Source organism: Cariama cristata, unplaced genomic scaffold, assembly GCF_000690535.1.
Source record: "Cariama cristata isolate BGI_N322 unplaced genomic scaffold, ASM69053v1 scaffold11140, whole genome shotgun sequence".
In the NCBI taxonomy this organism is placed as follows: Eukaryota; Metazoa; Chordata; class Aves; order Cariamiformes; family Cariamidae; genus Cariama; species Cariama cristata.
In genome coordinates, this window is record NW_009592985.1 from 31,170 (window position 1) to 44,792 (window position 13,623).

The 13,623-nt window shown below is 40.6% G+C and overlaps 1 protein-coding gene across 1 annotated transcript in view; it reads right to left on the minus strand.

The window, feature by feature from the left end:
* LOC104165957 (glycine receptor subunit alpha-2-like) overlaps positions 1-13,623 on the minus strand; it is a gene marked incomplete at its 5' end in the record, with an annotated part of 28,236 nt that overhangs the window by 1,160 nt on the left and 13,453 nt on the right. The gene's annotated exons all lie outside the window — the stretch shown is intronic.

A 13,623-nucleotide genomic window follows, 5' to 3' on the forward strand; every position in this document is an offset into this window, starting at 1 on the left:
CAGGAATGAGTTGTGTGTCCAACAGCTTGCCCTAGTTAAAGACCTTCTCTTCAACTGACAAATACTTCATTGTTGACTTAAAATGACCACTTCTTGGGCTCACATAGACCCCACTCCCTCACATCTCCCTCATATCTCCCACTAAACCACGGCCTTCTGATCTTAACAGAGAATCAGAGACTGCAGGAAAGAACATCACAGCAGCAAGATATTGAATAAGGAGTACATTTGCTGAACTTGGGGGTGAGGAGGGAGGATAATTTACCCCTACTCAGGATGTAAATCACTGCTCCTTCACAGAAGCACCTCTTTCAATAATTGCATTTTTCTCTCTCCCCAGCTCCAGCACTGGAATTGAATATATCACCAGACTTGCTCTCCTTACCTTGGAGCTGACACACAAACATGAATAACCAGTAGTGTGATCCAAGGCTACCAAATGAGAAATAGTCACTTTGACTGCTTATGACATTGAGTGTTTACGGAAGGAGGATAGGCAGTAAACAGTGCTTTGGAGGCCCGCGACTTCAGCCTGACGACTATTCTACAGTGTACCCATGAGCAGGTGGAAAATTGCAGGATTGCAAGGCTGTTTCAGCATTTCTCCAGGGTTTATATCCCTTTCATTTCAAAAGCTCACCATCTTTAAGAAAAAGCAGCATGGTCCTCTCCTTTTTCAATTTTATTTATTTACGGTTTGCAGTCCCTCTGTGAAAACTCTGAAATTCTGCTTGTTCTAGTGATTACAAATATGTAAAGTATTTTAAAGATGACCCCATTGAGACCTAAGTTCTAGATAGTCTCATAGGCAAGACTTCTCTTGCATGACTTAGTAGCACCACAAAGTCCCCCAATAATACAGGGAGCTGCCTTCCTCACAGCGCTTTCCCTTTTACTGAGTTTGAAGGATAAAACGCATGCCCAGGACACAAGAGGTGATTAAAAAGGCTAACAGATTTTCAGCAGCTGTGTTGCCATATGTACTTCATTCATTTTTAAAAAATTTAATTTCTGTTACTCCTGAGGGATCTATGGGAGGGGAAAAAAAATATGTACTGAGCTCAACGCAGGACTTGGAGAGTCCCGACTTCCACTGTGCCCTGCTGGGTCGCGACTTTGTCACACGGGGCTGAGCAATTCGTCTTCAACGTCACAGCCCTGCCTACAGGTACTGTAGTACCTCGGGTGGGAAGCCATCTGACACTGGGGACAGGGATCTTTAAATCGCATTCTTTCAGATCTTCAGCACCCAACTTTTAGCTGTAAGGAGCCATTCGTTTCCCAATGGGATTTAGAGCCCTGCTTTTCTCCCCACAGGTAGTTGGCTGCGCCACTTTTTTCTCACAAAACCCCAAGGGAAGTGTGCCGAGTCCCCATGCGAGTTCTTTATTCAGGGCTGCAGTAAATGCTGATTTACCCTGGGTATAAGAGGCCCGGCATTCACCTGGGGTATGAGGAGCACATACTCGGTTTCCTTCTCTGCTTGAGCAGATCTGAATTTCTTTCTCCCTGATAAATCTCTGGGTCAGTTTGTTACCTGTTCTCCCAACATAGACCTGTTTTCTGGTTGCAAAGAAATGTGTATTTATGTAGCTTTTTTCCAGCCTTTATCAGAAAAACTTTTTTTAAAGACTAATAGTACCATGTTTCTACCCTGCCCCTTGTTTCTATGTTTGATATTACACTCTTACAAAAACTCTGGCACCAGAAACACCAAAGCTGTAGCTGTTGCGATCATCTAAGTGCCACTGGAAGCAAGCAAAGCCACCGTCCTTATGGTCTCACCTCTAGCCCTGGAAGTGCCACAGCTCCATAACCACCACATGAATTTAAGCAGGAGCCAACGGGTCTTTGGAGCCTGGTATCTGCCTGCCCTCTGAGTGCTGCCAGCATCTGCAGTCTCACAGGCAAGACCTGATCCCATCAGAGCTCTTCCACCTGACCAGACGTCGCTTGAAAGAGCTCAGGATGGTGAGGTCTCCACCCTTTCCAATGAAATCGGCTGATAGTGTTGAAAATTAAAAACAAAAGCCTGCAGAGATTAAGACCCACATGTCTGTGCTAGGATGATACTTCTCCCATGGGACTGCAGAGTTGGGCTTGTGTCCAATTGGCCCCCTGAGCCCTTAAACTGGTTCCACCCAAAATGAAGCAGTGTGGACAAAGAGCTTTCCCCCCTGCTGCTGAAGGGAACCGGGGGTCAACAAAGTGCTGGAACTTCGTTGCCCACACTGCTTGTGGGTTAGCTGACTCTGGCGTGGACCATACCAACAAGCTTTCTCCCAGATGAACCTGCTCCACTGGGGGCTAATGCTGAACACTGCGGTCACGAGCGATGTGATAACCAGCCACAGGAACAATAAAATTGCCACTGTGATTTACTTTAGCAGTATGGTTGTAGTTAAAAAAACTGTCTCTAAAACAGCAGAATCTTATGGCAAAACTACAATTTGACATTTTAGATTATCTTCCAATGTTCTGTTACATATAAAGGATTTTGAGGAACAGTCACAGAAAGAGAAAATCAAATTTAGATCCTTTGACAACGAGAACCTTTTTTTTTTATGTTTCAAAATGTGGGATGAAGAACTGACCTCAAGTGCTTTCCCTTAACATAGTGGATCATGTGCTTTCCCTTAACACAGTGGTTATGTCTAACCTAGAGGCTTGGTGAACTACTGGGCAACCTACCTAGGGTACCTTCTGGTGGGCTTGCAGAGTGACCCTTCATTCTCAAGGCGATATTCAGTTCATACTGAATATACTATATACACCTATATATATCATACACCTGACATACCCCACCATGGAGACACATCCAAAGATAGTCTTCAACCTGTGCTGTTCACTAACTTAGTCGCTGGTAAAATAGTCCAAATGATTTTGCAAACTTCTCTATCGTTATTTCAATCAGATTACTCGTAAAACTCATGCATTTTAAACCTGACAGGATCTCACTTTCTTAAATCCCAGGCTACTTGTGTTGTTACACATTCTAAAACCAAAATTAAAGAGCAGCTGGAAGCCACTGGTCACTAACTGGAGTAACAGAATCCAGTGCCATTGCAGTCATTAACTTTGACCTTCTAAAGGGATGTGAAGTTAGTCTTGCATAATACATAGTTATAACTAAATCTGTCCTTGATAAAGACATAGGGAAAAGGGTCACAAGCTAGGATGAGAAACAGAAAAGAAATAAATAGCAAGATGAAAGTATTCTTTTGCTGGTTTCCTCTCAGATGTTCACACTCCTGAGTATTTTAGAAGAATCATCCTTTGAAAACTAATTACATTTCCTGAGATTTGGGCAAATGCTTTCTGCATACACTTTTTCAACAGCATAGGTTTATGTGTATTATCTTATGGTGTCATAATGGACATACCTTAGGTGTTGACTTTAAACAATTTTCGTCAAACATGAATTAAGTTTTTTTCCTCAATTTTTAATTTCTCTTTATGAATTTAGTCATTTTCTGTGCTTTACAAAGTAATGGCATTAGATTCTCTTGACTTAGCCTTACAGTAGGCAACATGTAAATCAGGGGGGTTATATTTCTGACATGGCTTGCTTTCTCCATCTTTGTAAAGCTTTTATTTCTACTCCATCAGGTCTAGAATGTAATTCATACTTCACATCAAAGCAATCAGGAATGTGAAAAACACTTTAGAAAATCTAGTCCATTCAATGCCTTGCATGCACATCTTTCTGTACAATGCATTCTGAAGTGCTTTGTCGTGACCACTTTTAAATGCTTATTGTCAGCATTGACTCAGTTTTAACAATGAGGAAAATGAGAGAGAGGTTGCCTTCAAACAGTGTATTTAATTTACTCTCTGATGTGATTTATTCGTTTAATTTTGCTACTCTTTTTCCAACATATGGTGGGCAAACGATTTAAAAGACTATCTGGTTTAATTAAATTTCAAGGACATAAGAGATTAATTTTAGGTATAGCATAGAGAATATCAGAGAAATTTTCCTTTTGGCATTCATAAGCACAAAGTTAGAAACCCACAATAAATTCAGACTTGAATGCAAAATAGAATCAATAGGAATTAGACATCAAAATAGCTTTGGAGACTTAATTCCTAAATCATCTTGATGATTTTGAGTTGCCTCCCATCTCTCAGTACTTTACATAATTCACGGTCTGCTTTGCAAAGACAGTTGTGCTCACGTGGTTTCAGTTCTCAGGAGTCATTGAGTATGTGGATGAAGGTAGTTCAGCTGAGAAGCATGTTTGGACTTTCAAATCCTCTTTTGGTCCCCACAGAAGGCTCTTACAAAGCTAAACTGTCAGGAGACAAGAGGGAAGGTCCTTTCATTGGTTAACTATTTAAAAGGCAGTAACAGAATTTAGGAGTAAAAGAATTATTTCATAACTGAGGGATTCGCTGGAGGGAATCCCCAAGAATTTATGTGAGAACGAGTAACAAGGAACAGATTTATAAATTAGATGGGACAAAGGTTCCCAGGGAAAGGTACGCAGATGAAACAGGCTGTTCAAAGCAGACAAATCTGAACCAGGCTTTCCAGAAAGATATCTAAATGCTGAGTGACTAAGTAACAAAATGGCAGTAAATGAAATACAGGGTTGATAAATGCAAGGTAAAGCACATTGCAGAAGATAACCTTAATTACACATAGACAGTAATGAGCTCAAAATTGGTTCTGTCCCAGATGGGAGTTTGGGGAATTACCACGTAGATGATTCTGACAACATTGGTCCGCTGCTAAGCAGCAGTCAGACAACAGGCAAATAATACAGAAAACATAATTCTGCCACTTTATCCACTCACAGTGTGATCAGTTTTTGAACACAAGGAGCATCTCTTGTCACTCAAACTCAGTAAAGACATAGCAGAATTCGATAAAATACAAAGAGGAGCAGCAAGGATGATTAAAGACTTTTTCTTCATGAGGAGAAACAAAGTAGATGAGAACTTGTCATCACTGAAATACTGTGTTTAGGGGAGGATATCACAGAGATCATGAAATCATGGTGAAAATTAATAAATGGAAGGAAAATAAGTAGGTTATGTTTTTGGGGGGTTTTGTCATTATTGTGTTTTGTTTGTTTTGTTTTTTTTTTCCAGTGCAGGAAACTACATAAAACAGAAAAGCACTATGAAGGAGAAAGGGAGAATTTATTTTTAAAAGGAAGTTATCTTTCATTTGTGTGTGTAAATCATTGTGTGAGAACCTTTCAGATGATGAACATAGCACAATGCCACAGATTTATAGACCCATGTGCAGCTATTGAAAGTGCAACCTAGCTCATGCAAAAGTGCACCCTTGGTTGCTTATTTTCAGAAGACAGAAAATTCCTTCTGGGTTTGTCTTGGAGCTTTTAAATACAACTTGTCTCAATATCTGTGCCTGACCACTGCTGGAGAAAGGAGTCTGGAACAGAGGCCATTCCCTCTCAGCGTATATGACATGTCCTATGGGAATACAGGTCTTCCACCTCTTGATAATATGCCAGGAGCTGGAACCAATGTTGAAATGTCCTGTATTTCCCTAATTTTCATACTTTGAGTGCTACGTTTTTTCTTTTCACATAGTTCTGCCTTGAGGCTAAACCCTGCTGGTACAGAAAGAGATGACTTACATAGTAAACCTATGTGTTCCAGCTTCTTAGATGGGTGTAAAAGGGAAGATGGAGCAAGCTCTGGTGGCATTTGGTAATAAAGATGTCACTAACAAACTTCTCTGGTTTGTTCCACCCTGAAGAGCTCTGGATCCCAGCTCACCCACGCCAGATGCCATTCCCACTCCTCCTTAATCCAGTCTTCAGAGGAGCAGAATGTGACATAAAATTGTCACTTTCTCGCCTCAATCCTGCCCAGTTAGGTTTAAACACTTCCCAGAATTTGGCCTAAGTATTGTTTTTCCTGAATATTCATGAAGACGTTTCATCAGAAACATGAGCAGTCTCTGACTGATACTACTGCATAATGCTGCTCCATCAGGGCCCACCATTCTGTGTGTGACAGTGGCATTCACCCCTTTTCTATCTCCCTTAACACTGATTTTTCTGCTCACTGATGTTTGTTTTTTCTCTCATTTGGACACTCATGCCTTATAAAATCTAAGTAAAACAGATTTTGTGTTATAAATAGCACCAACATTTTAATCAATGGAAGAGAAATTTGTCATTGTTGTCTTTGGTAATGGTTTCCAATGGACAAATTAAGATTTGTTTTAGAAAGCTATGTTTAATAATACCTCCTATCTCCAATAAATAGCAGAAAAATCTCTGAAGCATGAGTGATTCACTTACTCATTCTGTAAGAACAGCAAGTGAACTGTTGTTAATACAATAATGAAATGGTAGTTAATGTGGCTTCGCCCTCTTCAAGTAGGAATTGAACATTATCCAACTGAAAGAGTAACATAATTTAAACATGTTATGGAGCAAAAATATTTTCCTGACCTGAAATATCTCTAAGTGGAATCTAAATTTTTCAAGGATTACTTTAATAATAAAGATTATACAGTTAGTAAGGTTGATCAGTTTGTTACAAAAAAAATAAATATTTCCTTTTGCTTTAGTAAAGCAAGGCTTCCTTCTCTCAATTTTGCAAATGCAGTTAATGTGGATTTCTTATTCAACTTCATATTTTATACATAATATAATTAATATTTCAATTTTAGGGGTGGGAAGGAGAACCAGATGAACTGCTATTTTGCAAAGCATCATAGATGTTATGATGGAGAGTTACAGCTCCTAAATAACAGCAGATCTATGCCTGACACAGTGTCCCTTTGTTTTAAATGAAAGTAATGCCTTAAAATACCCGGACACAGTGATCTGTGTCTTATAGACATAATTTGCCTGGGTATTAAATTCTCTCAGGACAGTGAAGTCTGGAGACTTGACTGCTCTTGAATAACTCTTCTGCCAGTCTCTCTCTGTTGAAAGCAGAGGTTGGCCAGTTTATTGGGGAAACGGCACATTAGTCTGTTTTACATCAGACAAATACATGTTAATGACCTAGATTTGGAGGATAATCTGCTCTGACCAGAAATCTGTCGGATATAGGGCAACTAACTTCTGCTCATGCTGTCTGCATGCAAGGCTGAGCAAACTGCAAAGCTAGTGTTTAAATATGTGACTATTTCAGCTAGAATGTGCAATAGTGGTTAACAGGCACGTCAAAGCAAAATGTAAAGTAAGACTACATTTGCTAACATTTTAGAACCTGAAAAACCTAAAGCACTGAGGGAAACATACCTAAAATGCACCTTTCCTGCTTTCTCTTGCTTTCTGCAAAACCTCTGCCCCAGGAGAGATGAGACGAGACACAAACAGGCTCTCCCACCTGCCTCCTGTCCCAGCGTTCAAGCCCCAGCCTCAAGAATCAGAGCTCTCCTGCCCTGAGACCTGCTGCAGGGCCAACACCGCCCAGCAAGTCCCGACCCAGGACAAGGGTGCACGGTGTCCCCAGGTGTGTGACAGGCTTGGGGAAACTGCCATCACAGCATGTGGGGTCCCTGAGCTCACTGCCCCCCGTCATGGAGGGGGGTATCTGAGCGCCCATCTCCCTAGTGTTTTTCTCATCAGGTTCTCTGGCACTTTTCTCCAAGTAAATTTAAATATTTTGGAGAAGAAGTTTTTTATGACGCCTTTGGGAAATTTCTCACTGACTGCTGCCTCAGCTGTAATCATCTTAGATGACTTTGTTAGAGCACCCTCATGCCCTGACCGTGGCATCTCAAAGCACCTCATTTGTCACACAGTCAAAATTTAAATAAAAAAAAAAGAAGCAAGTGTATATGTGCATATAGGGCCCATAAATGGCATTTGTCCTTTGATTCATGCAGATTACCCTCTAGAACAATGTATTGTGGGGGATTTTTTCAGGCTTGGGTTTTGATTCCCTCAGCTCCCCCAGTTTTTGGGGCCGATTTGCTACCCGCTGCGTGGCAGGCCAGGGACAGTGGACATTGTCCTCCCTGCCAGGACCAGGGCTGGGGATGAAGGGCTGGGACCTGTGGCATCCGTGCCCCTTGCTGAGCATTGGCTGCCCCCTGCTCGGTGCAGGGAAGGGGAAGGGGAAGGGGAAGGGGAAGGGGAAAGAAGTTTTTTTCCTCTCTGTTGGTGGATTCTCTCCTTCAAGCCATATGATACAATAAACACCCAGAACAAACCCCAACAAATGCAGATGGAGCTTACCAGAGCTTTCTCAGACATTCATGCATTTAATTTATGCAAATACTGCACAAAACAAATTAAATATTGCAAATTATATCAATAATTTAAATTCTGTAGCTAAAAATAGTCAAGAATATCTGAATAATCTTGAAGTGTTCACATGCAAATTTCATAAGTTTTGTGTTATTTTTTTTCTTTCTTGAGGAGACAAGCCAACCGATTATAAATGCCTTCCTTTTCCAGTTATCAGTTCTTAATACCAGACTTCCAATAAATAATGTTTTCGGGATGGTTTTCTTTTCTTATCTTCTATTACACAAATTATTCTTTCTAGTTTTGCATATCATTTAGTTCTTGTTGTTAACCAAGATCTCAATCTGAATTTTTCTAGCTGTTTTTAAATAGCTCTGAAGTGTGATCGGGTTAAATGAAGTATTTGCCAGCTATCTGCTCTTCAAACTTGTTTCTAAAATTAAATTGTTGCATCTTAGAAACATCTTGACTGTTTGAATGTATTAGAAATTCACTACACAAATAGGCTTCTATATTTTCATTTTGATTTGCTTCTATGAGGGTTGCTCTATAAAACTCTGGTATTATTTATTCACAGCAAAATAAACATTCATCATGAGGTAAAAATCTATGGCACTCAGTGCTATAACAACTTGATATTGCAACTTTACACAGAATTGTTAGATTTTTTTTTTCTCATCTGGTAAGTAATAAATCTACAAATCCTACAAGGTCATTGGAAGTATGCATACAATGGAAATTAAATAAGATTTCATTTAAAATGGGTTTGGTTGATAGGTTTTTCTTTTACTGTATCATACACACACACACACACACAAATATGCATACTCACACAGTCTGTCTGCACCCACACATGTGGATATGTGTACATACATACACATGTGGGCATCTACTTAATTTAGTCATCTAATGCCTTTTGTATTCCCTAAAGGTATTTGTTAGTGGGAAGTGCACCCAGTGAGAATTTTTGTATTCCAGCTTAAGGTTAGCAGCTCTCCCCAGAGCGTTTATCAAACTGCAAACTCCATTTTGAATAACTTCTCAAAATGCTAACTTTTCTGCTAACTTTTCCCCTTCAGATGGGAAAGCAGTTCTGAGGAGTGGGGATACAAAACACACGGGCAGGGGTTGTTAAACCTTCCCAATCCTCTCTGCCCATGAACAGGCTCTTTGGTGGAGTATGGCACCTCTCCAGGAGGACCATCTGCCCAGGCCAGTAGCTAAGCAACAGATAGCCTGATGATGAACTTTTATTACTTGGCAAAACTGGTTAAAGGATAACCTGAAACAATAGATTTAATAGAATATAAGAAAAGACAGCACTGAGAGGTACAGGCAGATGAAACGCAGAAGCATGGCTATAGCAATGGAAGAGGTATTCTTGGGAGAGGATCTCAGATGCTCCTCTGAAGTCAAGTTTTGCTCAAGAATATCAAGGAAAACAGGAGAAGAAATGTCTAATTAATTTATCTAGAGGACAGAGCGCTAGAATAACACCAAAATAAAGTGTTGCTAAGCCAGCAGCCTTCCTGAAATGTGCAGGTTGTATGTTTCATCTTTTATGTGTCCTGGAGCACTTCCAAATCGGTGTTTGCAGTGCTGGAGCTCTGGAGAAGCACGTCCTTGGGTATACTGAAGAGGTCAGGACTCACTTTGAGGGCCTACAACCACCTGACCTTGAGGTCCCACTTTTGGGAGGTGATAACACCTAGGGAAGGATCGTGTTCAGGAAATATGCCAATAAGCCAGAGAATGAAGCAGTGCAGGGGCCCCCCAAGACAAAAAGAGACCCGGCAGCACGAGTTTCTACTTCACTGGACATCCAAGAGTTTCATGAGTACCAGGTAGGAGCTCTTCATCAGGATCAGACAAGGTGATGGGTTTGGGGGCAGCCTAAATACTGCACAATAGTATATCGCACACACTGTGCATTTGTAATGAGTGGGCAGTAACCTGGTTTGTTTGTTCCGTGAGCTGGAAACATGAATGGGGTCTTAAAACCACTAATGTGAAACACAGGCGAGTTGATTAAGGAAATGGTATTCAATAGCTACTCTTAGTCCTTTTGCTTCCCTGTCTCCTTACTTCTGCACCTGTCTCGACTCCTTTTCTACCTCCACCTTCTGCTTGCAAAATTCAGTTCCTTCCTCAACCCCTATCTGCTCTGGCCCTTTCTGCTCTTTGTGGATAAATTCTCTTTCTCCAAATAAAAAACAAATCATGAAGGTAGAGCTCCACCTTGCCAAGACCACCTCTGGACCGAGAGGTGTTATTCTACCTTTCAAGAATAACCAGGAAGTAGTTGATTTTTTAAAAATGAAAAGCTTCCACTTTTGGATATCCACAGAGATTCTAATTGCTCAAAGAGTTTCCAGGGCCACAAAGCATTTTGAAATATATCGCTTCTCATTTTCACTACTGTTCATGACATACAGCTTGCCCCCCATTGCTAGTGTGGAAAGATGAAGATCACTGAGTGCATTGGCCCATGGAGCAGTCTGTGCCTTTGTTCTGAACACCCAGAACATGCAACAGGAACCATTTGGAGGCTTTGGAAGATGAACACAATGAGTGCTGCTAAACCAGCAAATGGGATTTCATTTTTACTCAAAGTTTGAAACTCAGCAAAAAGAGTTGCTGTGTGTGCCTAGCACATGTTGTTCTAGTCTACTGAAAACTAAGTAACGTGGTAGTATATGTAAATAGTAATAGATTCAAGATTTGACATGCCCTGGAATGCTCCAATGACATGTCCAATCACAGCAGTACCATCTGCTTTTACTTATATGTGCTAAATTTATAACACTGTGCTAATTTCTATATTAGTTTACACACCACCTACAGGAAGTTATGCTTAACAGACAAGCAATATTTGGGCTTTGTGACTTATCTTTAGCAAACAGTTAGTAAATGTCTCTCCAATTATTCTCAGCTCTACTCTTAGAGAAAGAGGTTTAGAAATCAATAACATTGATTGTGTACCCTTTTTATCCCTGAAGGAATGGCAGTGACTTGCAATTCAAATGTTATTTCCCTGTTTTCGCTCACACTAGAATTTTGACAGACCAAAAGGTGATCAGACTTTCACCTGGAGCTTGAACACCAGTAAAACACAAGCAGCCCGGTATTGTACAGCTAAATTAAAATGAATCTCTTCTGTATGGAGTGGAAACTTTACCAGATTGCTAACTGTACCTTCTCTTCAGGTGGTGTTCAATTTGACATTACAGAGAATACCGCCTTACTGATCAATGCCATAAACAAACATACAAAATGCATGGGTATGTTCTCCCTGTAGTTTGGAAAAGAAACAAAAGTAATGAAGGAGACCCATGAGGTCTGCACAATATTGGCAATATCCCTCTACACGTACGTGCTCACTGACACTGTGAAGCAGAGGAAGGCAGAAGACCAGACAAGGGAAGGCTCCTTTCGATGGCCATCTGGGGTTTCCATGAGTCTCTTGCCCTGTCAGTTTTGTGGCTGGATGGTTTATTGATGATCCTGGAGCTCATTTGCAGTGTCTCTGCATCATGCTGTGCTGAATGATTTCTCCCCATAGAATGAAAGACTGAGTTATCCCTTCTTTGGGTCTGAGGTGAGCAGATATTTCAAAGCATGAGACCATTGAACCATCACCTGAGGGGACAGCTGTCTAGAGGATATTTTAAATGTGTTTGACACATTTAAATAGATGGTTTCAGCCTGCCAGTCTTGGAAAGGCTCCTAAAATAAACGTCAATATAAAGAATAATGCAATTTGTTTTGGATGATTAAGAGAATCTGGCTCATATATCCAAGGTGTGACAATTCCAATTACATCTTCATTTCAATTTACAGGAAAGAAATAAACTAGGCTTCATTATTGTTCATACTGCTGGTGCTATATATTTGACATGATAATCTACAGTATTAGTCAGTAAATTGACTCACTGGACTGCCCTTGATCATATGCTCCATTTTCTGCTCAGCAGGGCCCTCTCTAACAGCTATATATAACCAGGGAGAAAAAAAAATAAAGACAGTTCTCTCTTAGATCATTATGAGATGATGTTGCGTTCAGTTTTCCTGTTGCTTCAAAGGTTACAGATGATGTGATCTTTTCACCATCACAGCTAATATATGGCTGCTGTTTGTCTGACTTGTCAACTCCTCACACAGAAATCCAATACTCCCCACTTGTCACATATTCATTTCAAATATGCGTTCTCTTGCAGGGCCCAAAATGAAATAGTCGCTGTATTCCTATCTGCCAGTTTTCAAATCTTGCCTTGTGTGGTCCTTCCTTGTCAAACCACAGTTGTCACGTTAGCAACCCACATGAGTACTTGCAGCAAACGTAAAATCTCCTGATCATAATTAAAATTCTGCATACTTTTCTATTAAATGAAGAAAATTATCATGCATCTTAATCCATAGGTCTGCTCTTCTGCCACCGTTTTTTAAATGTCTGATTACTGAGCTAATTGCTCTGGCAGGTTGTTTTTAGACTGCATCTTGCATTTATGGGTTTTCTGTCGCTGTCAAAATAAGTATTGGATTAACCCTGGCTCCTCATCTGTGCTTTGAAAAATTATTTCCTCAGTCCAGACAGAAATTAAAATTAGGAGTAACCTCTAAAAGGGGCTATAGGGTGAAGGGCAGTTCTCGGTGCTAAGGAAAGATGAGAGCACAGACTCGGAAAGCAGACAGCTCGGTAGGAGATTGGCATGAGTTACCATACACAAACTCGTGTAGCTGTATTTCAGCAGCAAATCTGCAGCTGTAACCTGCGCTGCTGCAGAAGGAAGGGGAACCAAAGAGCCTTAGGACAGAAAGAACCTGCCATTATTCCTGTCCAGAATGGTAAATAATTGTTCAGAGACTTTTTTACTGACCTTTGTTCCAGGAGTACTTGCAAGTCAAGGAGAATTACAGGGTGTAAATCAGAAATACTCAGCTATGGGTCAGCACATCCAGAAAGAGAGATAATTCCGCTCACAGTCTCCCTGAGGAACAATCCCTCACAAATCTCTCTTAAACTCACTCCTGATATATTGGGCACATTACAGAAGAAACTGTTTAACAGCACTGATTAATATTTTCAGCAACTCTAAATCTCCCAGCGTGTTCATGGTACTGGCTCTGCCAGCTGGGTCTCAAGGGCTCTTCTGGTCCTGTTCCCTGCCATCCTACGATTCTGCATTTGTAGTTTGAAGAACAGAATAGAAATCAATAACCGTCCAGGCCAAACATCTTTCTCTACACTGTAATGCTTTAAACATGCAAAGAGGCTAAAGTCTAAGCTTCTTTGCTTCGAAGCTTCGAAAACTGCCAGCAGAAAGGATCCCCAGATTCACATGAATTTGGTACCAATTCCTAAGACATCTTCACTTTGATACAGAAGGCAAGAGGGCAGGACTTGCAGGAAAAGAAAGGTCAAAATTCACAT